The 27,132-nt window shown below is 37.2% G+C and overlaps 1 protein-coding gene across 4 annotated transcripts in view; it reads left to right on the top strand.

Moving 5' to 3' along the window:
- The window catches only part of ZNF445 (zinc finger protein 445), a 50,523-nt gene that overhangs the window by 10,382 nt on the left and 13,009 nt on the right, over positions 1-27,132 (top strand). For 2 of the 4 annotated variants that reach the window (XM_073902774.1, XM_073902776.1), the window contains exon 2: positions 13,211-13,304. The exons of the other annotated variants lie outside the window; for them this stretch is intronic. The gene's annotated coding sequence lies outside the window, so the exon portion shown is untranslated. The remainder of the gene's footprint in view (positions 1-13,210; positions 13,305-27,132) is intronic. 4 annotated transcript variants of the gene reach the window in all.

Genomic DNA, 27,132 nt, shown 5'->3' with positions numbered 1-27,132 from the left:
TTTTTTTTTTTTTTTTAAGATTTTATTTATTTATTTGACAGAGAGCACAAGTAGGCAGAGTGGCAGGCAGAGGGAGGGGGAGAAGCAGGCTCTCTGCTGAGCAGGGAGCCGGACGCGGGGCTCGGTCCCAGGACCCCAGGATCATGACCTGAGCCAAAGGCAGCCGCTTAACCGACTGAGCCACCCAGGTGCCCCTAACTTCATTCTTATTTATGTAAACTTACAGTTGACCTAGCACCATTTGTGGAAAAAACTATTCTTTCTCCCTTAAGTGGTCTTCGCACCCTTGTCAAAAATAAATTGACCATAGATATATGGGTTTATTTTGGGGACTCTTAATTCTGCTTAACTGACCTCTGTGTCTGTGCTTATACCAGCACCACACTTTCTTGATGACTGCTGTTTTATGAAGTAAGTTTTGAAATTAGGAGTGTGTCTTCCAGTTTATTCTTTTTCAAGATCTTGTTGGGTATGCTGGGCCTCTTCAGTTTCCATATGTTAGAATTAGTTTTTCAGTTTCTATAAAGAAGTCAGATGGGATTTTAATAGGGATTGCATTGAATCTTCATATAATTTGGGAGTACTGTCATTTGACAATATTTTGTTTTCTGATCCATGAACACAGTGTCTTTCCATTTACTTAAATCCTTAATTTCTTCTAACAATGTAGTGTTCAGGGTATAAGTTTTGTTTTTCCTTTGAAAATTCATTCCTAGGTATTTTATTTTTCATGTGATTATAAATATTGTAAGTATATATTGTTTCTTAATTTTATTTTTGATTTGTTCATTTCTACTATAGAAATACCATTAATTTTTGCAAATTGATCTTATATCCTCCAATCTTGCTGAACTCTTTTATTAGTTCTAATAGCTTTTAGTGGAGTACTTAATGATTTTCTATATATATATCATGTTATTTGTGAATAGAAATTGTTCCATTTCTTCTTTTCCTTTCCCATATGGGTACCTTTTTTAAAAGATTAATTCCACTATAATTAACATACACTGTTATATTAATTTCAGGTGTACAATATAGTGATTCAGCAATTCTGTACTTTACTTAGTGCTCATCATGATAAATGTACACTTAATCGCCTTCACTTATTTTACTCATTCCCCCACCCACCTCCCCTCTGGTAACCATCAATTCTCTATTTAAGAGTGTGGTTTTTTGGTGTCTTCTTCTCTGCTTATGTTTTTTTTTTTTTTAATCTCTTAAATCCCACATGAGTGAAATCATATGGTATTTGTCTCTCTCTGAATGACTTATTTCACTTAATATTATACTTTCTAGATCCATCCATCTTGTTGCAAATGCCAAGTGTCATTCTTTTTTCATGGCTGAGTAATATTTTATTGTGTGTGTGTATATACACACACACAGACAGAAACACACACATCCCACATCTTTATCCATTCATCTTTAATGGACACTTGGATTGCTTTCCCAGTTTGGCTATTGTAAATAACAGTGCAATAAACATAGAGGTGCATATTTATCTTTTTGAATTAGTGTTTTTGTATTCTTTGGATAAATACCCAGTAGTGGAATTAACTGTACTATATGGTAATTCTATTTTTAATCTTTTGAGAAACCTCCAAACTGTTTTCCAGAGTGGCTGCACCAGTTTGCATTCCTACCAACAGTACATGAGGGTTCCTTTTTCTCCACATCCTGACCAACAGTTATGGTCATTTGCTATTTCTTGTGTTTTTTATTTTAGCCATTCTGACAGATGTGAGGTGATATCTCATGTGGTAATGATTTGCATTTCCCTGAAGATAAGTGATGTTGAACATTTTTTCATATGTCTATTGGCCATCTGGATGTCTTCTTTAGAGAAATGTCTGTTCATGCCTTGTGCCTGTTTTCAAGTTGGATTATTTCCTTTTCTTTTGGTGTTGAGTTTTATCAGTTCTTTATATATTTTGGATACTAATGCTTTATCAGATACGTCATGTGCAAATATCTTTTTCCATTCAGTAGATTGTCTTTTAATTTTGTTGATTTTTTCCTTTGCTGTGCAGAAACCTTTTATTTGATGTAGTAACAACAATAGTTTATTTTTGCTTTTGTTTCCCTTGCTTCAGGAGACCTACATAGAAAAATGTTGCTATGGCCAATTTCAGAGAATTATTGCCTGGGCTGTCTCGTGGGATTTTTGTTTCACATTTTGGTGTTTAATCCACTTTGAGTTTATTTTTGTGTATGGTGTAAGAAAGTGGACCAGTTTCAGTCTTTTGCATGTGGCTGTCCAGTTTCCCCAGCACCATTTGTTGAAGAGACTGTTTCCTATTGCATATTCTTTCCTCCTTTGTTGAAGATCAGTTGACTATATAATCATGGGTTTATTTCTAGGTTTTCTTTTCTGCTCCATTGATCTGTTTGTTTTATGTGTGAGTACCAACTATTTTGATTACTACAGCTTTGTAGTATACCTTGAAATCTGGAATTGTGATACCTTCAGTATGTTCTTTTTCAAGGTTAGTTTGGCTCCTTAGGGTCTTTTGTGGTTCTATACAAATTTTAGGATTGTTTGTTCTGTGAAAAATGCTGTTGGTATCTTGATAAGAACTGTATTGTGTGAAGATTGCTTTGCATAATATCCACATTTTAACAAAATTTGTTCTCCCAAAACACGAGCGTGTAATATCTTTCCATTTGTATTATCTTCAATTTCATTCATCAGTGTTTTGTAGTTTTCAGAGTACAGGTCTTTCACCTCCTTGGTTAAGTTTATTCCTAGGTATTTTATTATTTTTGGTGCAGTTGTAAATAGGATTATTTTCATTTTTTTTTAAGATTTATTTTGGAGAGAGGGAGAGAGAGAGTGCTCAAGTGGGAAGGGCAAAGGGAGAAGGAGAGAGAATTTCAAGCAGACACCATGCTGAGTGTGGAGCCCCATGTGGGGCTCGATCTCATGACCCTGAGATCGCGACCTGAGCTGAATCCAAGAGTTGAATGCCCAACCAGTTGTGCCACCCAGACACCCTGGCATTGCTTTCTTAATTTCTCTTTCTGCTGCTTCATTATTAGTGTATAGAAATGCAGTGGAATTTTCTGTATAGTGATCTTGTATCCTGCAACCTTATTGAATTCATTTATCAGTGCTAGTAGTTTTTTTTTTTTTAATGGCCTCTTTAGGGTTTTTTATATATATAATATGTCATCCATAAATAGTGAGTTTTACTTCATTCTTACTGATTTGGATTTTTTTCCCGTTTTTGTCTAATTGCTGTGGCTAGGATTTGCAGTACTATCTTGAATAAAAGTAGTGAGAGTGGACATCCTTGTCTTGTTCCTGATCTTAGCTGGAAAGCTTTCAGTTTTTCTCCATTAAGTATGTTAGCTGTGGTTTTTTCATATATGGCCTTTATTATGTTGAGGTGTGTTCCCTTTACACCTACTTTGTTGTGGGCTTTTTTTTTTTTTTTTTGATGAATAGATGTTCATCAAAAAAAAAGTATGTACTTTGTCACATACTTTTTCTGCATTTATTGAAATGATCATATGGTTTTTATTTTTTCTCTTGTTGATGTGATGTATCACATTGATTGATTTGTGAATATTGAATCACCTTGAATAAATTTCACTTGTTCATGGTGAATGATTATTTTAATGTGTTGTTGGATTCAGTTTGCTCGTATTTTATTGAGGACTTGTGTATCTGTATTCATCAGGGATACCGGCCTGTAGTTCTCTTTTTTAGTGGTGTATTTATCAGGTTTTGATATCAGGGTAATGCTGGTCTCATAGAGTGAATTAGGAAGCTTTCCTTCCTTTTCTGTTTTCTTGAATAGTTTGAGAATAATAGATACGAACTCTTTAAATGTTTGGTAGAATTCCCCTGTGAAGCCATCTGGTCCTGGACTTTTGTTTATTGGGAGTTTTTTTGATTACTGAACAATTTCATTTCTGATAATTGGTCTGTTTAAATTATCTATTTCTTCCTGATTCAGTTTTGGGAGGTTACATGTTTCTAGGAAATTATCCGTTTTTTCTAGGTTGTTCAGTTTGTTGGGATATAATTTTTCTTTTATACTCCTTTGTATTTTTGTGGTGTTTCTCCTCTTTCATTTCTGAGTTTGAGTCCTCTCTCTCTCTCTCGATGAATCTGGATAAAGGTTTATCAATTTTGTTGATCTTTTCAAAGAACAAGGTCCCTGTTTTATTGATCTGTTTTGGGTTTTTTTTTTGTTTCATTTTCATTTATTTCTGCTCCAATCTTTATTATTTCCTTTCTCCTTCTTTCTTCTTTTAGATTATCTTAATTTTGCTTTAAGTGTAAGGTTAAGTTTTTTGCCTGAGATTATTCTTCGTTGTTGAGGTATGCTTGTATTACTATTAACTTCCATCTTAGAAAAGCTTTTGCTGCATCCCAAAGATTTTGGACCGTTGTGTTTTCATTTCCATTTTCCCCCATGTATTTTTTTTTATTTCTTCTTTGATCCATTCATTGTTTACTCACATGTTAGTTCCATGTATTTGTGTTCCTTCCAGATTTTTTCTTGTATATAATTTCTAGTTTCATAGCATGTGGTCAGAAAAGTTACATGGTATAACTTGGATCTTCTTGAATCTGTTGAAACTGGTTTTGCGGCCTAACATATGATCTATCCTGGAGAATGTATGTGCACTTGAAAGAATGTATAATCAGCTGTTTTAGGATGGAGTATTCTGAATATATCTTTAGATCCATCTGGTCTAAAGTGTCATTCATATCCACTCTTTCTTTGTTGACTTTTTTTTTTGGATGATCTATCTATTGATGTAAGTGTGTTGTTAAAGTTCCTTACTATATTTTTCTTTAAAATTTTGGGAGGCACTTTCTTCTAACAGACCAAAATACACCCAAAATCTAGTGTGGCAGTGATCTATGCACCAGCCTGATCATATTTGATCATATTCTGTTTTTTTTTGTTTTTATCTTATTCTTTCTTTTTTCTCTCTTCCCCCCCCCCCCCCCCCCCCCCAGTTTCAGGTCTTTTCTGATTTGTTTAGTGTATATTTTCTGGAGACATTTTACCCTGTTAGCATTTTGTTCTCTCATTCATCTATTCTCCTCTGGACAAAATGACAAGACGGAAAAAATCACCTCAACAAAAAGAACAAGAGGCAGTACCGACTGCCAGGGACCTAATCAATACGGACATTAGTAAGATGTTGGAACTAGAGTTCAGAATGACGATTTTAAAGATACTAGCTGGGCTTGAGAAAAACATGGAAGTTAACAGAGAAAGCCTTTCTGGAAAAATAAAAGAACTAAAATCTAACCAAGTGGAAATCAAAAAGGCTATTAATGAGGTGCAATAAAAAATGGAGGCTCTAACTGCTAGAATAAATGAGGCAGAAGAGAGAATTAGTGATATAGAAGACCAAGTGATGGAAAATCAAGGAGCTGAGAAAAAGAGAGAGAAACACCTACTTGATCACGAAGGCAGAATTCGAGAGATAGCGATATCATAAGACGCAACAACGTTAGAATAATTGGGATCACAGAAGAAGAAGAAAGAGAGGGGGGCAGAAGGGATATTGGAGCAAATTATAGCAGAGAACTTCCCTAATTTGGGGAAGGAAACAGGCATCAATATCCAGGAGGCACAGAGAACCCCCCTCAAAATCAAAAATAGGTCAACACCCCGACATCTAATATTATAACTTACGAGTTTCAGAGACAAAGAGAAAATCCTGAAAGCAGCTCAGGAGAAGAGATAATGTAACCTACAATGGTAGAAACATTAGATTGGCAACAGACCTATCCACAGAGACCTGGCAGGCCAGAAAGGACTGGCGTGATATATTCAGAGCACTAAATGAGAAAAATAGGCAGCCAAGAATACTATATCGAACTAGGCAGTCATTGAAAATGGAAGGAGAGATCAAAAGCTTCCAGGACAAACAAAAACTAGAAGAATTTGCAAACACAAAACCAGCTCTACAAGAAACATTGAAAGGAGTCCTCTAAGCAAAGAGAGAGACTAAAAGCAACATAGACCAGAAAGGAACACAGACAATATACAGTAACAGTCACCTTACAGGCAATACAATGGCACTAAATTCATATCTTTCAATAGTTACCCTGAATGAAAATGGGCTCAATGCCCCAATCAAAAGACACAGGCTATCAGATTGGATAAAAAAACAAGACCCACTGATATGCTGTCTGCAAGAGACTCATTTTAGACCCAAAGACACCCCCAGATTGAAGGTGAAGAGGTGGAAAACCATTTGCCATGCTAATGGACACCAAAAGAAAGTTGGGGTGGCAATCCTTATAACAAATTAGATTTTAAACCAAAGACTATAAGAGATGAGGAAGGACACTATATCATACTTAAAGGGTCTACCAAACAAGAATATCTAACAATTGTACACATCTATGCCCCTAACATGAGGGCAGGCAATTATTTAAGGCAATTAATAACAAAAGCAAAGAAACACATTGACAACAATAAATAATAGTGGGGGACTTTAACACCCCCCTCGCTGAAATGGACAGATCATCTAAGCACAAGATCAAGGAAATAAAGACTTTGAATGACACACTGACCAAATGGACTTCACAGATCTCTTCAGAACATTCCATCCCAAAACAACAGAATACACATCTAGTGCCCATGGAACATTCTCCAGAATAGATCACATCCTAGGTCACAAATCAGGTCTCAGCCGGTACCAAAAGATTGGAATCATTCCCTGCATATTTTCAGACCACAGTGCTTTCAAACTAGAACTCAATCACAAGAAGAAAGTCAGAAAGAACTCAAATACATGGAGGCTAAAGAGCATCCTACTAAAGAATGCATGGGTCCACCAGGAAATTAAAGAAGAATTAAAAAAATTCACGAAAACCAATGAAAATGAAAACACAAGAGTTCAAAAAATTTGGGATACAGCAAAGGCAGTCCTGAGAGGAAAGTATATAGCAATACAAGCCTTTCTCAAGGAACAAGAAAGGTCTCAAATACACAACCTAACCCTTACACCTAAAGGAGCTGGAGAAAGAACAGCAAGTAAAGCCTAAACTCAGCAGGAGAAGAGAAATAATAAAGATCAGAGCAGAAATCAATGAAATAGAAACCAAAAGAAGAGTAGAACAGATCAACAAAACTAGGAGATGGTTCTTTGAAAGAATTAACAAGATTAATAAACCCCTGGCCAGACTTATCAAAAAGAAAAGAGAAATGACCCAAAGCAACACAATCATGAAAGAGGAGAGATCACAACCAACACCAAAGATATACAAACAATTATAAGAACATATTATGAGGAAGTATATGCCAGCAAATTAGATCATCTGGAAGAAATGGATGCATTCCTAGAGATGTATCAACTACCAAAACTGAACCAGGAAGAAATAGAAAACCTGAACAGACCTATAAGCCACTAAGGAAATTGAAGCAGTCATCAAAAATCTCCCAACAAGCAAAAGCCCAGGGCCAGATGGCTTCCCAGGGGAATTCTACCACACATTTCAAGAAGAATTAATACCTATTCTTCTGAAACTGTTCCCTAATGTAGAAATGGGAGGAAAACTTCCAAACACGTTTTATGAGGCCACCATTACCTTGATCCCCAAACCAGACAAAGACTCCATCAAAAAGGAGAATTACAGACCAATATCCTTGATGAACATGGATGCAAAAATTCTCATCAAAATACTAGCCAATAGGATCCAACAGTACATTAAAAGGATTATTCGCAACGACCAAGTGGGATTTATCCCTGGGCTGCAAGTTGGTTCAACATCTGCAAATCAATCAACGTGATACATTAGTGAAAGAAAGAACAAGAACCATATGATCCTCTCCATAGATGCAGAAAAAGCATTTGACAAAGTACAGCATCGTTTCTTGATCAAAACTCTTCAGAGTATAGAGATAGAGGGTACATATCTCAAGATCATAAAAGCCATCTATGAAAAACCCAGAGCGAATATGGGGAAAGACAGAGCTTCCCCACTAAGGTCAGGAATGCGGCAGGGATGTCCACTATCACCACTGCTATTCAACATAGTATTAGAAGTCCTAGCCACAGCAATCAGACAAGAAAGAGAAATAAAAGGCATCCAAATCAGCAAAGAAGAAGTCAAACTCTCACTCTTTGCAGATGATGTGATATTTTATGTGGAAAACCCAAAAGACTCCACCCCAACTGCTAGAACTCATACAGGAATTCAGTAAAGTAGCAGGATATAAAATCAATGCACAGAAATCAGTGGCATTCCTATACACCAACAGCAGGACAGAAGAATGAGAAATTAAGGAGTCGATCCCATTTACAATTGCACCCAAAACCATAAGATACCTAGGAATAAATCTAACCAAAGAGGCAAAGAATCTGTACTTTGAAAATTATAAAATACTCATGAAAGAAATTGAGGAAGACACAAAGAAATGGAAAAACGTTCCACGCTCAAGAACTGGAAGAACAAATATTGTGAAGATGTCCATGCTACCTAGAGCAATCTACACATTCAATGCAATGCCCATCAAAATACCATCCACTCTTTTCAAAGAAATGGAACAAATAATCCTAAAATTTGTATGGAACCAGAAAAGTCCGCAAATAGCCAGAGGAATATTGAAAAAGAAAAGCAGGGCGCCTGGGTGGCTCAGTTGGTTAAGCGACTGCCTTCGGCTCAGGTCATGATCCTGGAGTCCCGGGATTGAGTCCCGTGTCGGGCTCCCTGCTCAGCAGGGAGTCTGCTTCTCCCTCTGACCCTCTTCCTTCTCGTGCTTTCTCTCATTCTCTCTCTCTCTCAAATAAATAAATAAAATCTTTAAAAAAAAGAAAAAGAAAAGCAAAGCTGTCGGCATCACAATTCCGGATTTCAAGCTCTATTACAAAGCTGTCATCATCAAGATAGTATGGTCCTGTCACAAAAACAGACGCATAGATTAATGGGACAGGGTAGAGAGCCCAGAATTGGACCCTCAACTCTATGGTCAACTCATCTTCGACAAAACAGGAAAGAATGTCCAATGGAAAAAAGACAGTCTCTTCAACAAATGGTGTTGGGAAAATTGGACAGCCACATGCAGAAGAATGAAACTGGACCATTTCCTGACACCACACACAATAATAGACTCCAAATGGTTAAAAGACCTAAATGTGAGACAGGATTCCATCAAAATCCTCAAGGAGAACTCAGACAGCAACCTCTTCGACCTCAGCCGCAGCAACTTCTTCCTAGAAACATCGCCAAAGGCAAGGGAAGCCAGGGCAAAAATGAACTCTTGGGACTTCATCAAGATAAAAAGCTTTTGCACAGCAAAAGAGACAGTCCACAAAACCAAAAGATGATCGACAGAATGCGAGAAGATATTTGCAAATGACAGATCAGATAAAGGGCTAGTATCCAAAATCTATAAAGAACTTCTTAAACTCAACACCCAAAGAACAAATGATCCAATCAGGAAATGGGCAGAAGACATGAACAGACCTTTTTCCAAAGACATCCAAATGGCCAATAGACACATGAAAAAGTGCTCAACATCGTTTGGCATCAGGGAAATCCAAATCAAAATCTCAATGAGATGTCACCTCACACCAGTCAGAATGGCTAAAATTAGCAAGTCAGGAAACGACAGATGTTGGCGGGGATGCGGACAAAGGGGAATCCTCCTACACTGTTGGTGGGAATGCAAGGTGGTGCAGCCACTCTGGAAAACAGTATGGAGGTTCTTCAAAAAGTTGAAAATAGAGCTACCATACGATCCAGCAGTTGCACTACTGGGTTTTACCCCAAAGATACAAATGCAGGGATCCGAAGGGGTACGTGCACCCCGATGTTTATAGCAGCAATGTCCACAATAGCCAAACTCTGGAAAGAGCCAGGATGTCCATCGACAGATGAATGGATAAAGAAGATGTGGTATATATCTACAATGGAATAGTATGCAACCATCAAAAGAAATGAAATTTTGCCATTTGGAACTACGTGGATGGAACTGGAGGGTGTTATGCTGAGTGAAATAAGTCAATCAGAGAAAGACATGTATCATATGACCTCAGTGATATGAGGAATTCTTAATCTCAGGAAACAAACTGAGGGTTGCTGGAGTGGTGGGGGGGTGGGAGGGACGGGGTGGCTGGGTGATAGACATTGGGGAGGGTATGTGCTATGGTGAGTGCTGTGAATTGTGCAAGACTTGAATCACAGATCCGTATCTCTGAAACAAATAATACATTATATGGTAAAAACCAAAAAAGAGATAGCAGGAGGGGACAAATGAAGGAGGGGAAATCGGAGGGGGAGGTGAACCATGAGAGTCAATGGACTCTGAAAAACAAACTGAGGGTTCTAGATGGGAGGGGTGTGGCGGGTTGGGTTAGCCTGGTGATGGGTATTAAAGAGGGCACGTTCTGCATGGAGCACTGGGTGTTATACGCAAACAGTGAATCATGGAACACTGCATCAAAAACTATTGATGTATCGTTATTAACATAACATAATAATAAAAAAAGTGGTAGAAAAAAAAAGTTCCTTACTATTGTACTATTGATTTTCTCCATTATGGTTGTTATTAGCTCTTTTATGTATTTATGTTCTCCCATATTGGCTGCATAAATATTTATAGTTTTCTTCTTGTTAGATTGTTCCCTCTGTAGTGTCCTTCTTTGTCTTTTGTTAGTATTCGTTTTAAAGTCAATTTTGTCTGATAGAAGTATTGCTACCTTGGTTTTCTTTTCTCTTCCTTTTGCATAAATGCTTCTCCATCCCTTCACTTTCAATCTGCATGTGTCTTTTGGCTGAAATGAATCTCTTGTAGACAGCGTACAGATGGGTCTCGGGTTTTTGTCTATTCCGTCACGCAGTGTCTTTTGATTTGAGCATTTAGTCCATTTACATTCAAAGTAATTATTGATAGGTATCTATTGCCATTTTGTTACTTGTTCTATGTTTGTTATTGCAGGTCTTCTCTGTTTCTTTCTTCTTTTGCTCTCTCCTCTCTTGGGTCTGCTGCCTTTCTTTAATGATATTCTTGGATTCCTTTCTCTTTATTTTTTGTATATCTATTACCAGGTTTGATCCTTGGTTACCATTAGGTTTATATATAACATCTTATGTATATAGCATTCTGTATTAAGTTGATGGTTGCTTAAGTTTTAACTCATTCTAAAAGCACTAAATTTTTATTCTTCTTCCACCCCCACCCATGTTTTAGGTGTATGGTTTCATATTTTGTGTCCTTATATTTTGTGAATTCCTTGCCTGAATTCCTTGCCAGCATTACCCTGATACCAAAACCAGATAATTTACTGCGTTTTTGCTTCCTACTCTTCTTACTCCTGCTTATGGTCTTTCCTTTCTGCTCAGAGTCCCCTTTAATACATCTTGTAAGGCTGGTTTAGTGGTGATAAATTCCTTTAAACTTTTGTTGGCCTGGAAACTCTATCTCACCTATTTTGAATGATAGCCTTCCTGGATAGAGTATTCCTGGCTGCAGAGTTTTTCCTTTCAGCACTTTAAATATATCATGTCCCTCCTTTCTGACCTTCAGGGTTTCTTCTGAAAAATCCACTGATAACCTTATAACAATTTCCCTTGTATGTGTTTTCTTTTCTCTTGCTGCTTTTAAAACTCTTTGTCACTAGTTTTTGCTATTTTAGTTATTATAAATCTTGGTGTGGACCTCCTTTGTTAATTTTGGGGGAGTTCTCTTTACCTCCTGATCTGGATTTTTGTTTTCTGTTTCCTTCCCCAGATTTGGGAAATTATCAGCTATTATTTCTTCAAATGCATTTTCTGCTCCCTTTTATCTCTCTTCTCCTGCTGGGATCCCTACCATGCAAATGTTACTATGCTTGATGGTATTGCTGAGTTCCCTTAATCCATTTTCTTATTTACTTACATTTATTTATTTATTTATTTATTTATTTATTTATTTATTTATTTATATTTGTTTATTGTTGATTTTTAAAAGATGTTATGTATTATTTATTTGAGAGGAAGGAAGGGAAGCAGGGAGGAGGGGAGAGAGGGAGCAGGAGGAGGGAGAGAGAGAAACAGACTCCCTGCTGAGCAGGGAGCTTGATGCGGGGTTCAATCCCAGGACTCCGGGATCATGACCTAAGCTGAAGAAGGCAGACAGTTAACCAACTGAGCTACCCAAGCACCCCTATTTTTTCTTTTCTCAATTTTTTATTTATATATAGTCATACTATATAGGCTAATAGTATTTTCAGCAGTAGAATTTAATAATTCATCACTTCCATATAACACCCAGTGCTCAACACACCAAGTACCCTCCTTAATACCCATCATCTATCTAACTCAATCCACCACACACCTCCTTCCATCAACCCTGTTTGTTCTCTGTAAGAGTCTCATGTTTTATTCCCTTCCCGTATGTTCATTTGTTTTGTTCTTAAATTCCACATGAGTGAAATCATATGGTATTTGTCTTTGTCCAGCTGACTTATTTAACTTAGCATAATACATTAATTCTAGCTTTATCCATTTCATTGCAGATGGCGAGATTTCATTCCTTTTGATGGCTGAGTAATATTCCATTGTATGTATATACCACATCTTAATCCATTCATCAGTCAATGGATATTTGGGCTCTTTCCATACTTGGCTATTGTTGATAATGCTGGAATAAACATCAGGCTACTTGTACCCCTTTGAATCTGTACTTTCGTATCCTTTGGGTAAATACCTAGCAGTGTCATTGCTGGATTGTAGAGTAGTTCTATTTTTAACTTTTTGAGGAACATCCATACTATTTTCTACAGTGGCTGCACCAATTTGCATTCCCACCAACAGTACAAGAGGGTGCCCCTTTCTCCACATCCTTGTCTACACTTGTTCTTTCTTGTGTTATTAATTTAGCCATTCTGATAGGTGTGAGATGATATCTCATCGTGGTGTTGATTTGTATTTCCCTGATGCCAAGTGATGTTGAGCATCTTTTCATGTGCCTATTAGCCAAGAAGATGTCTTCTTTGGAGAAGTCTCTGTTCATGTCTTCTGCCCATTTCTTGACTGGATTCTTTGTTTTTTGGGTGTTGAGTTTGATAAGTTCTTTATAGATCTTGGATACCAGCCCTTTATCTGATATGTCATTTGCAAATATCTTCTCCCATTCTGTAGGTTGCCTTTTAGTTTTGTTGACTGTTTCCTTTGCTGTGCAAAAGCTTTTTATGCTGATGAAGTCCTAATAGTTCATATTTGCTTTTGTTTCCCTTGCCTTTACAGATGTGTCTTGCAAGAAGTGGCTGCAGCTGAGGTCGAAGAGGTTACTGCCTATGTTCTCCTCTAGGATTTTGATGGATTCCTGTGTCACATTGAGGTCTTTCATCCATTTTGAGTTTATCTTTGTGAATGGTGTAAGAGAATGGTCCAGTTTCATTCTTCTGCATGTGGCTGTCCAATTTTCCCAGCACCATTTGTTGAAGTGACTATCTTTTTTCCATTGGATACTCTTTCCTGCTCTGTGGAAGTTTAGTTGACCATAGAGTTGAGGGTCCATTTCTGGATTCTATACTCTGTTCCATTGACCTGTGTATCTTTTTCTTTGCCAGTACCATACTGTTTTGATGATTACAGCTTTGTAATAGAGCTTAAAGTCTGGAATTGTGATGCCTCCAGGTTTGGTTTTCTTTTTCTACATTCTTTTGGCTATTCAGGGTCTTTTGTGGTTCCATACAAATTTTAGGACTGTTTGTTCCAGCTCTGTGAAAAATGCTGATGGTATTTTGATAGGGAATGAACTGAATATGTAGATTGCTCTGAGTAGCCTAGACATTTTAACAATGTTTGTTCTTCCAGTCGATGAGCGTGCAGTGGTTTTCCATTTCTTTGTGTCTTCTTCAGTTTCTTATATAAGTGTTCTGTAGCTCTGAGTATAGATCCTTTACTTCGTTGGTTAGGCTTATTCCTAGGTATCTTATGTTTTTTGGTACAATTGTAAATGTGATCCATTCTTGGTTTCTCTTTTTCCTACCTCATTGTTAGTGTACAGAAATGAAACTGACTTCTATGCATTGATTTTATATCCTGGGACTTTGCTGAATTCTAGCAATTTTTGGGTGAAGTCTTTTGGGTTTTCAACATAGAGTATCATGTTATCTGAGATTGAGAGTTTACTACTTCTTCAATTTGGATGCCTTTTTTTTCTTTTTGTTGTCTGATTGCTGATGCTAGGACTTCCAGTACTGTGTTGAACAACAGTGGTGACAGTGGACATCTCTTTATCTTCCTGACCTAAGGGGAAATGCTCTCAGTTTTTCCCCATTGAGGATGATATTCCCTCTTTCATATATGGCTTTTATGATGATGAGGTATGCTCTCTCCATCCCTACCCAGTGGAGAGGTTTTATCAAGAAAGGATGCTGAATTTTGTCATCTGCATCTGTTGAGAGGATCATATGGTACTTGTCCTTTCTTTTATTAATGTGATGTATCACATTGATTGATTTGTTGAACCACCCCTGCAGCCCAGGAATTAATCCCACTTTGTTGTAGTGAATAATCTTTTAAATGTCCTGTTGGATCCTGTTAGCCAGTATTTTGGTGAGATTTATTGCATCCTTGTTCATCAGGGATATTGGTCTGTAATTCTCCTTGTTGGTGGGGTCATTTTCTGGTTTTGGGATCAAGGTAATGCTGGCCTCATACAATGAGTTCGGAAGTTTTTCTTCCATTTCTTTTTTTTTTTAAAGATTTATTTATTTATGTTTGAGAGAGAACAAGCACACAAGCAGGGGGAGGGGCAAAGGGAGAAGCAGACTCTCCGCTGAGCAGGGAGCACAATGTGGGACTCGATCCCAGGACCATGGGATCATGACCTGAGCTGAAGGCAGATGCTTAACTCACTGAGCCACCCAGGTGCCCTTCCATTACTATTTTTTTTCTTTTTTTGAAACATTTTCAGGAGAACAGGTATTAATTCTTCTTTAAATGTTTGGTAGAATTCCACTGGGAGGCCGTCTGGCCATGGACTCTAGTTTATTGGGAGATTTTTGATAACTGCTTCAATTTCTTTGCTGGCTATGTGTCTGTTCAGCTTTTCTATTTCTTGTTTCAGTTTTGGTAGTTTATGTTTCTAGGAATGCATCCGTTTTTTTTAAGATTGTCTAACTTGTTGACATATAATTTTTCCAGTAATATTCTCTTATAATTCTTTGTATTTCTTCATTGTTGGCAATGTTGTCTCCTCATTCCTTCATGACTTTATGTGGGTACTTTCTCTTTTCTTTTTGATATGTCTGGCTAGGGGTTTATCAATTTTATTAATTCTTTAAAAGAACCAGCTTCTAGTTTTCGTTGATCTGTTCTATACTGCTCTTTTGATTTCTATATCATTGATTTCTACTCTAATTTTTATTATTTATCTTCTACTGTATTTAGACTTGACTCTTCTTTTTCTAGTTCCCTAACCTTTAGGTTCTTGCTTCTTGAGGAAGGCCTGTATTGCCATATAGTTTTCTCTAGGACCTTCTATGCTGCATTCCAAAGGTTCTGAACTGTCGTGTTTTTGTTCTCATTTGCCTCCATGTATTTTTTTAAATTCTTTAATTTCTTGGTTGACTCATTCATTCTTTAGTAGGTTGCTCTTTAGCCTTCATGTATTTGTGTTTCTTCCAAGTTTTTTCTTGTAGTTGACTTCAAGTTTTAAAGCATTGTGGTCTGAAAATATGCTTTGTACTAGTTGAGACCTGATTTGTGACCTAGTATGTGATCTATTCTGGAGAATGTTCCATGTGCATTTAAGAAGACTGTTTATTCTGCTGCTCTAGGATGAAATGCTCTGATTATACCTGTGAAGTCCATCTGGTCCAGTGTGTCATTCAAAGCCCTTGTTTCCTTGTTGATCTTCTGCTTAGATGATCTGTACATTGCTGTAAATAGGGTGTTAATGTTCCCTATTATTATTGTATTATCAATGTGTTTCTTTAATTTGGTTATTTGTTGATTTATATGTTTGGTTGCTCCCATGTTAGGTGCATAAATATTTACAACTGTTAATATTCTTGTTTGATATACCCCTGTATTATTGTATAGTGTCCTCCTTCATCTCTTTTACAGTCTTTGGTAAAATCTAGTTTGTCTGATGTAAGGATGGCTACACCATCTTTCTTTTGATGTCCATTGGCATGGTTAATGGTTCTCCACCCCCTCACTTTCAATCTGGAGGTGTCTTTAGGTCTAAAATGAGTCTTTTGTAAATAGCATATCCATGGGTCTTGTTTTTTTATCCATTCTGATACCCCAGATCTTTTGATTGGAGCATTTAGTCCTTTTAATTCAGAGTAATTATTGAAAGATGTGAACACTAGTATATACATGCTACAATTGAGAAGTATTTTCCTTTATATACAAGTAACTGAGCTGTCCATTAAAAATTTTAAAAAAAAAAGATGAATTTAGTGCTATTGTATTCCTTGTAAAGTTGGTGTTCCTGTAAATTGTTTCTGTTCCTTTCTGGTCTTTTTTACTTTTGGGCTCTCTCTGCTCAAAGAACCCCCTTTAATATTTCTTGCAGGGCTGTTTTAGTGTTCATAAATTCCTTTAGTTTTTGTTTGTCCTGGAAACTATTCTGAATGACAGCTTGCTGGATAAAGTATTCTTGACTACATATTTTTCCAATTTAGCACATTGACTATATCATGCCAGTCCTTTCTGGCCTGCTAGGTCTCCATGGACAGCTTTGCTGCCAGCTTTATGTTTCTACTCTTGTAGGTTGAGGACCTTTTTTCCTCCCGAGCTGTTTTCAGGATTTTCTCTTTATCTCTGAAATTTGCAAGCTTCATTATTATATGTCAAGGTGTTGACCTATTTTTATTGATTTCAGGGGGCATTCTCTGTGTCTCCTGGACTTGAATGCCTGTTAACTTCCCCAGTTTAGGGAAGTTCTCAGCTCCAATTTGTTCAGATAAGCCTTCTGCCCTTCTCTCCTTCTCCTCATCTTCTGGGAGCCCTATTATCCAGATATTATTTGTTTTATGGAATCGCTGAGTTCTCTGAGTTTTCCTTCATGATCTAATAGTTTTCTTTCTCTCTTCTTTTCAGCTTCTTCATTTTCTGTCATTTTATCTTCTATATCACTGATTCACTCTTCTACCTCTTTCATTTTCATTTTTATAGCCTCCACTTGAACGTGCATCTTGGTAATAGCATTTTTAATTTTGACCTGACCAGTTTTTATTTCTTTTATTTCTATAGTACAGGATTCTCTATTGTCTTCTGCTTTTTTCAAGCCCAACTAGTATCTTTATAATTGTTTTAAATTTTAGTTCAGTCATCTTACTTATATCCATATTGATAAATCCCTAGCCGTGTGTACTACCTCCTGTTCTTTCTTTTGGAGTGAATTTCTTTAGCTCTTCATTTTGTCTAGAAAAGAATAGAAGAAAGAGAGAAAAGAACAAGAACAACAACGAAAAGAGGGAAAAACAAACAAGAAACACCAAAACAAAAAACAAAAAAATACCAAAAAACAAAGAAAAAACACAAAACTAAAAACTAGATCCTGGGTGTGTTCTGCTTGTTAAAGGAAATTAGGTTGGGAAATGAGAAAGAAAAAAAAATATATGTGTGTAATATATATATATATATATATATATATAGGGAAGTACAAAGTAAAAATACATGTACATAACATATAAAAGCTAAAATTAAAAAAGGATAAAGAATTCAAAGAATAAGAAAATAACTGAAAAATTAATACTGAAAAATTAAAGAATAAAAAAAAAAGAATGCTATATATTGTTTTCCCCAAAAGATGAAGTTTTTCCGTCATCTTTGATCAGTAAACTTGGTGTGAGCCAGTTGTTCCTGCTAGTCTTCTGGGGGGAGGGGCAGGTTGCATTGATTCTCAGGTGGACTTGTCCTATTGCAGATGTGCCTCCCTTGGGCAGAGGTAGGGCTCTGTCAGTGGCTCTGGATTCCACTATGTGGTGTTGTTTTGCTCCCTGCAGGCTTTCAAAACTGTGGGTGGGATGCATATAGAGGCCCTCCTCTCTTCAGGCCTCCCTCTTCAGCCCTCACAGAAAAGCAGTCAATCATTTTAGTCTCCCTTATTTTCATCAGAACTCTGTTCACCCGGCCTGTGACCAAGTGCTTTTTATTTCAGGCACATGACTTTCAAAACTCTAAATTTTACAGATTCCTGTGGTGTGGACCTGCTCCATTCCTTCTGGGGGATGGTGGGGGATCTTCCCATGCTTCTGCCTTTTGCTTGACCTGTTTCGGAAAAGAGGTCACACAACCATGTGTTGGTTTGCAGTTCATGGCAACATAGAGCAGAAAGCTAACACCTAGACTCACTGTACTTCCCTACTCCTATGCCTGTGAACTCTACCACTCTCTCAGGCCCCACCCATTCTTCTTGTGACCCCAGGGATCCTGATACCACACTATCACACCTGGGATTCCACCTGACTCACCACCTGAGCACCTTTAAGCCAGGGATGTACTCCACTGTAACAGACATCTAAAAGTTCCGATTTTTCACTCTACTTCTTATAATACTTTGTGGTAGCCTCCTTAAGCCAGCTCCCTCGCCCCCATCTTATCCTCGCATATATCACCCTGGATTCAGGTCTGCACACCTCCTACCTTTCAAAAAGTGGTCGCTTTTGTACTTGCAGAATTGCAGCATTTCTTTTCTCTGATATTTGATTGATTTCTCAGGTGTTCAGAATGATTTGAATACTATCTAGCTATATTCAAGGGACCAGACAAACTTAGGGTCACCTACTCCTCTGCCATCTGAACTTCTCCTCCACTAGTGGTATTTTGATACGGATTGCATTAAATGTGTAGATTGGTTTGGGTAGTACAGACATTTTAACTATGTATGTTCTTCCAGTCCATGAGCATGGAATGTTTTCCAATTTCTTTGTGTGCGCTTCTATTAATTTCATAAAGTTTTTATAGTTTTCAGAGTACAGATCTTTTACCTCAGTGGTTAGGTGTATTCCTAAGTATCTTCTTGTTTTTGATGCAATCTTAAATGGGATCAGTTCTGTGATTTCTTTTTTTTCTGCCTCATTCTTGGAATATAGAAATGGAACAGATTTCTATATTTTGATTTTATATCCTGTGACTCTGCTGAGTTCATGTATTAGTTCTAGCAATTTTTTGGTGGAGTCTTTTGGGTTTTCTACATAAAATATTATGTTATCTACAATAGTGAAAGTTTTACTTCTTCCTTGACGATTTGGATGCCTTTTCTTTTTTTTCTTTGATTGCTGAGGCTGACTTCCAGTACTGTCTTAAATAGTAATGGTGAGAGTGGACATCCCCATCTTGTTGCTTACCACAGAGGAAAAGTTCTCAGTTTTTCCCCATTGAGAATATTAGCCTGTGGGTCTTTCATATATGGCCTTTATGATGTTGAGGCATATTCCATCTATCTCTACTTTGTTGAGAGTTTTTTATCAAGAATGGATACTGTATTTTGTCAGATGCTTTTTCTGCATCTATTGAGAGGATCATATGGTTCTTATTCTTTCTTTTATTCATGTGGTGTATCATGTTGATTAAATTGTGAATATTGAAATGACTCCTGCAGCCCAGGGATAAATCCCACCTGATCGTGGTTTATGATTCTTTTAATGTACTGTTGGGTTTGATTAGCTAGTATCTTTTTGAGAATTTTTGTATCCATGTTCATCGGGGATATTGGATTGTAATTATTCTTTTTAGTGAAGTCTTTGTGTGATTTTGGAATCAAGGTAATGCTGAATGAGTTTGGAAATTTTCCTTCCATTCTACTTTTTTGGAACAGTTTGGGAAGAGTAGGTGTTAACTCTTCTTTAAATGTCTGGTACAGTTCTCCTGGGAAGCCTTCTTTTTGGCCCTGTACTTTTGTTTATTGGGAGATTTTTGATTACTGATTAAATTTCTTTGCTGGTTGTGGTCAGATTTTCTGTTTCTTCCTGTTTCAGTTTTGGTAGTTTGTATATGTTAGGAATGCATCTGTTTCTTCTAGATTGCTCAGTTTGTTGGCATATAATTTTTTTATAATATTCTAATTGTATTTCTGTGGGGTCTTGGTTGTGATCTCTCCTCTTTCATTCATGATTTTATCTGTTTGGGTCCTTTCTCTTTTCTTTTTGATAAGTCTGGCTAGAGGTTTATCGATTTTATTAATTATTTCAAATAACTAGCTCTTATTTTCATTGATCTGTTCTACTGGGATTTTATTTGTTTGTTTCTTGCTTCCACCTATTTTTTTCCTTTAATTTTTTGGTAAACTCATTCATTCTTTAGTAGGGTGTTCTTTAATTTCCATATATTTGTCGTCTTTCTATTGTCTTCTATTTTTTCTAGTATACTCTTTGTTTTCTGTAGTGTATTTTTAATTTCAGTTATTGAGTTCTTCATCTCTGTTTCTTTTTAATGTTTTGTATCTCTTTGTTGAGGGTCTTACTGAGGTCTTCTCAAGTTCAGTGAGTAGCCTCATGATTAGTTGAAATTCTCTATCAGGCATATCATGTATCTCCATTTCATTGAGGTCTTTTGCTGATATTTTATCCTGTACTTTCATTTCAGACATATTCCTTTGCTTTCTCATTTTGTCTAAGTCTCTGTGTCTGTTTCTATGCGTTAGGAAAATCAGCTATATCTCCTACTCTGGAAAGTAGTGCCCTTTGAAGAAGAGGTCCTGTAGTACAGTGTCCTCTGTTCACCAGAACCTGACACTTCAGAGGTATTTCTTAGGTGTGTTGCATGCACCCTACTGTTGTGGCTGAACCATGTTTACATTCTGTCCATCATCTGCAATGGCTCTCTTTGCCTGTTGTGGTCATGGTTTGGTTTCTCTATTGTTAGTGGGCCAGTCTGTGGCCACCTTGGGCTTGAGTTGCGTGAGACCAGATGTTTTCCAGAGCTGCAGTAGCATCAAACTACAGGACACTCTCCCTATGTTGTTCCCTGAGAATCTTTAATCAGTAGGTGGGGCCTGCTCTCAGACCAGATTTCTGCCCCCAGCCCACTGCTGGGGCCCCAGTAGACTGGTGTATGTGGTTTTCTTCCCCTCTCTGCTGGGCAGGAGTTACTTTGGATTGGTGCTGGTCCCTTTTGGGTCTGCTTGCACACTGCCAGCTTGTGGCACCACTTTGGAATGCCGCCAAGGACCTGTTGGAGGGGGCGGGTCACAGGAGATCGGGGTGCTATGAACAAGCTATGTGGAGAATGTTCTCACTGTGCTGATTCCGACAGGTGTCCCTGCATATAGGCTGCAGAGATTGGGAGGGAAATGGTGCCCACCAACTCTTGTTCTTGGGAGAAGTTTCCCAAAGACACCTGCCCCTCTAGCACACACTTTTGAGATTAGTAAATAAATTTCTTTCTTGTATATCCAAGGTGTTTTTCAAATTGCTTCTTCTGTGCTGTATCTCAGTGGGGTTGTTTGTTGCACTTTTCTTTTAAGCACGAGGACTCAGTTTCCCATTGCCCTCCCCAGAGCCGATCCTGCTGATTTTTAAAGTTGGTGTTAAGCACCGCTGGTTGTAAAAACTTGAGATGTTAAGCCCTCTGGTTGTCACAGTCAGGTATTATGGAGATTCATCTTCCCAGTACAGGTTCCCTGTACCTGGGGTGCCTGGTGTGGGGTTTCCTCCACTCCTCTCTCCACCTGCATCGTCCCTCCTGACCATGTCTCTGCCCCTCTTATCCTCTTCAGTGTGGCCTCTTCTGTACAATTAGCTGTGGAGAGGAGTCTATTCTGCTAGTCTTCTGGTTGTTTTCTGGGTTATTTACACTGATGTGGGTGTTATCAGGTGTATCTGTGGGACCATATGAGACTAGGATCCTCCTACTCCTCCATCTTCCCTGGAAGCACCCCCAGCTTTTTTTTTTTTTTCCCAGTTTTTTGCCTAAGTGCTGTGGCTACAACCTCCTGTACAGTGTTAAGAAGAAGAATTGAAAGTGGATATCCTTGTTTGTTCTCAATTCTTGGGGAAAGCATTTGGTCTTTATTAAGTATGTTAGCTGTGGGTTTTTGTAGAGGCTTTTTATCACAATTAGAAGCTCCTTTCTATTCCTAGTGATTATATTTGTCCTGAAAAATTTGGGGGCGCTTGTGTGGCTTAGTCGGTTAAGCTTGTCTGCCTTCAGCTCAGGTCATGATCTCAGGGTCCTGGGATCCAGCCCTTTGTTGGACTCTGTTCAGTGGGGAGTCTGCCTCTCCCTCTCCCTCTGATCTCTCTAGCTTTTGCTCTCTCAAATAAATAAATAAATAAATAATCTTTAAAAAAAAGTATGGAGGGGCGCCTGGGTGGTTCAGTTGGTTAAGCGACTGCCTTTGGCTCAGGTCATGATCCTGGAGTCCCAGGATCGAGTCCTACATCGGGCTCCCTGCTTAGCGGGGTCTGCTTCTCCCTCTGACCCTCCCCCCTCTCATGTGTTCTCTCTCTCTCTCATTCTCTCTCTCAAATAAATAAATAAAATCTTTAAAAAAAAAGTATGGATTTTGTCAATTTTTTTTCTTTCTACTGACATCATTATGTGATTTTTGTTTTGTGTTTATTGATATGTTAAAAAATAGTCTTGCATTCCTAGGATAAATCTCAATTGGTCATGGGGTATAATTCTTTTTATATGTTACTGCATTTCAGTGTGCTAGTATACTGTTGAGAATTTTTGCATTTGTATGCATAAGAGATACTGGTTTGTCTGATTTTGGTATTAAGGTAATACTGACCTCATAGAATGAACTGGTAAGTTCTTCCTCTTCTGTTTTGAAGAGTTTATGAAGAATCAGTATTATTTTTTTAAGATTTTATTTCTTTATTTGTCAGAGAGAGAGAGAGCACAAGCAGGGGGAGCAGTAGGCAGAGGGAGAAGCAGGCTTCCCGCTGAGCAGGGAGCCCCATGTGGGTCTCATTCCCAGGACGCTGGCAGGATCATGACCTGAGTCGAAGGCAGACACTTAACCGACTGAGCCACCCAGGTGTCCCAATTATTATTTTTTCTTCAAGTATGTGGTAGAACTTAGCAATAAAGCCATCTGGGTCTTTGCTTTTCTTTATGGATGGTTTTGCCTACTAATTTAATCTCTTTATTTGTTATAGGTCTGTTCAGATTTTGTGTTTCTTCTTGAATCAATTTTAGTAAAGTTTGTGTTTAAAACTACTATAACTTGTTTTCATCAAAAGTATGTAACTTGTTGGCAAAAATTGTTTTATTTTTAAATAATTTTTTAAAAATTTCCTGTAAAGTCACTAGTATGTTTCTTTTTTCATTTCTCATTTACATAGTTTGGATCTTTTTTCTTCATCAGTGTATTTAGAGGTTTATTAATCTTGTTGATCTTTTCAGTGAACCAGTTTATTTCATTGATTTTCTCTTTTGTTTTTCTAATCTTTGTTTCATTAATTTCCACTGTATTCTTTACTGGTTTTTTCCTTCTGCTTGCTTTAGGTTTAGTTGGCTCTTCTTTTTCCAGTGTTTTAAGGTGAAAGGTTAGGTTGTTGATTTGAGATCTTTTTTTTTTTTTTAATCACTATGGCGTTGCAGAATAAAATTCCCTCTAAGCACTCCCTGAATTACTTGAAGGGGTTCCTTCTCACAGGAACCACTAGTATTTTAGTTCTTGATTTTTTTTATTCATAACTAATCAAAAGTCTTAACTATGCTTTTTTGATGCCAAAAGTTATACCTTAGAGCACCTTAGAGTTATACCTTAGAGAAAAAATTCCTAAGTTGATGTTGGCTAATCAGTTAGGTACTTGAAACAGTTTTAAAGTGTTATTTGAAAGTAGAACTTACTTATTTATTTTTATTATGTTCAATTAGCCAACATATATTGCATCATTAGTTTTTGCTGTAGTGTTCAGCGATTCATTAGTTGTGTATAACACCCAGTGCTCACCACAGCGTGTGCCCTCCTTAATACCCATCACCCGGTTGGACTTAAAGCATGATGAAGCTAATGGCAACCTCCAACTACTTAAATTAGTTCAGTAGAAATTTGACGGGATCCAGGAGGTTGCCATTATGCTTTAAGTCCAAGCTTTAATTATAATCATGATTTTCAAGGACTCTAACATTGGTTATTATTATTATAATAGGCCTCGTTATACTGCAACAAAACGATGAGAACTGAATGTTTAAGTTGTACAAACATAGCTTAGAAGCCAGTTTTGAAGATCATTCTTACTATCTCTCTTCTCATACCTCTGTTCCACTGGATAAAAGGACTAACACTTTTTCCTCTTCATTTTTAAGTAAAGTAAATGTTAAATTTAAAAAATTAGTCTTGTGGACACTCAACAATAAATGAAGAATTTTCAGGTATTGCTCAAATGTTATTACTAGGTACCAAGACTGATTTAAATGTGTTCTAAAAATCAGTGTATTTCTCAGGGGAAGTAATAATAAATATGAATATCTGTTCTTAATGTATCAAAGCAGAATTCAATATATCAGTATCAAAGCAGATTAGCATTATATATTCATTTTTGTTAGGTGATTTGGTATATAATAGAAAATTTATTCAAGTGGACTTTGAAATATCCATTAATATAAATGTGAATGTCAAAGAATGTTTCTAAGACATTATGTCATAATAAATACATCTAGTTTTTCCATGTAAAATAATATTAGTGCAATATAAACTTAAGTAGAAATGTAAAACATTTGAATTGCTATCCTTTATATTAAAATGGTTTAAAATGTAAAAAAAGAATGGCTTGAGAGAGCAAGGAGAGGTGACCGGCTTTGGCTTTTATATGGTTAGCATGGGGTTGGGGTGAGGATTTTTGTACACAGGCCAGGGGCTTGTGTACTTTGAACTTCCTGCCGGTGCTAAGGGAGCACTTGGGCTTTATTTCTTTGTCCAGATGTTGGCAAGAAGGAGTATGAGTGGTGGGGCTTGAAAGCTGTCAGCAGTCAAACATCAAAAATGAAGTCAGACTCTTAATTACGTAAAATCATAATACCTCCTGCTCTGCCCTCCAGTCCTTAACTACCCTGGCAACCACTAATCTGTTGTCCATGTCTATGCTTTTGCTATTTGAAGAGTGTATAAATAGAGTAATACACTGTGTTACCTTTTCAGGTTGGCTCTTTTCATTCATCATCATTCTCTAGACATGCATGCAAGTTGTTGCATATACTCCTTCTTTTTATTGCAGGTAGTGTTCCATAGTATAGTAGTACCTCAGTTTGTTTATTCTTCCATTGCAGGACATCTGGGTGGTTTCCAGTTTGGGGCTATTATGAATAAGCTGCAGTGAACAATTGTGTACAAGTTTTTCTGTGGACATAAGTTTTCATTTTTGGGGGATATATGTCTGGGTGTACAACTGCTAGGTTGTATGTTAAGTTTTTAAGAAACTGCCAGACTGTTTCCCACAGTGGCTATACAATTTACATTCCCACTAGTAATGGATGAGTGATCTGGTTTCTTTGTATCCTCAATAGCATTTGGTGTTGTCACTTTTTTTATTTTAGCCATTCTGTTAGATATATAGTGATTATCTTATATAGGGATTTTAATTTGAATTTCTCCGATGGCTAATCATGTTAAACATTTTTTCTTGTCCTTATTTGTATTTATTTTCATGTCTTTTGCCCATTTTCTTATGGAACTATTTGCCTTTTTTACTGTTGAGTTTTGAGAATTCTTTATATAGTCAGATACTAGTCCTTTGTCAGGTATGTGCGTTGTAAATATAATCTTCTAGTCTGTAGTTTGTCTCTCATGCTGTCAACAAGGGTCTTCCTAGAGCAGAGTTTTACATTTTGATGAGGTCCAGTTTATCAATTTTCCCTTTTATGGATCATGCCTTTGGTATCAATTCTAATAACTTTGCCTAGCCTTAGATCATAAAGATTTTCTCCTATGCTTTTCTCTAAAAGTTGTATAGTTTTATGTTTTATATTTAAGTCTGGGATTCATTTTGAATTGATTTTTGTATAAGATGTGAGGTTGAAGTTGACTTTCATTACTTTGCCTATGAATGTCCAATTCCTCCATCAGTATTTGTTGAAAAGACTATCTTTCCTCCTTTGAATTGCTTTTTGTACCTTTATGAAAAATCAGGTGGGCACATCTGCAGGGTAGACTCCTACACTATGGTGTGGCCTGCAGCATAAACTCTTTCCCTAGGTATTTTTTTTTTTTGAAGAGATTTCAATACAATCTATATTATCTCATATATATATACTTCTCACTTTATTTGCTCACTTCTGTCACGCATTTAAAATGTCACAGAGACCAAAATAGAGCGGCTTTCTGGTGGAATTCATGGCAGTCATACACGAGATACAAAACTAGGGGACTCTGTCCTCTCATACATCATCCAGTTCGGTTTTCAAGTATTTCTTATGTACAAAGATCTACTCTATCGGGGGGCGGGGGAGGAATTAAAAAAAAAAAAAGTTATGCATCCTAGGAAGGAAGGGTGGAGTGGGCGGGCCCGCGTGAATAACATTCACTGAGAGCCCAAAATGTGCCCAGGTAGTTTTTTCCTAAAACCCCACAACCACCCCCATTTTATACAGTGAGGCCACAGAGGTTTTAAGAGGTAAAGTGATGCCTCCGTAGTCATACAGTTAATAAGTGGGGAGGTGGATTTGAACCCAGGTCAGTCTTAGTTCATGTTCTCTTCTCTGTACACTAAGCTCTGATGTCTCCTGAAAGTGGCTTAAACCTTTGGACAGCCTCCATTATGATGAATTACAAAGGGAAATAAGGAGTTTAGTAGAGAGCTGGATTTGTAGTGTCCAAAGTATAGTTCTTAATGCATTGGTGGGGGTCACAGTCATTTAAAGGATTCCTAATCAGCATTTGTTATGTTTTTGAATTGCTTATTTGAGATATTTTAGAATATTATATTACAGTATTAGTAAAGTCACATTCGATATTACAAATTAGTTGGACATATTTGTGTTGGTCTATTTCAGGTTTTTCTTTTCCACTGATTTATGTATCTCTTCCTCCACTAGTACCACAGTTTCTCTCTTTTTTTAAATTTTTATTTAAATTCTAGTTTGTTAACATACAGTGTTATATTAGTTTCAGGTGTACAACATAGTGATTCAACACTTCCATACATCACCCTGTGCTCATCACAAGTGCACTCCTTCATGCCCATCACCTTTTTTGACCCATCCCCCACCCACCTCCCTTCTGGTAACCAGCAGTTTGTTCTCTATAGTTA

Source organism: Callorhinus ursinus, unplaced genomic scaffold (assembly GCF_003265705.2).
Source record: "Callorhinus ursinus isolate GAN/ISIS: 27379988/994484 unplaced genomic scaffold, GSC_fseal_2.0 scaffold1, whole genome shotgun sequence".
NCBI lineage: Eukaryota > Metazoa > Chordata > Mammalia > Carnivora > Otariidae > Callorhinus > Callorhinus ursinus.
This window is presented reverse-complemented; position numbering and strand designations above follow the sequence as displayed.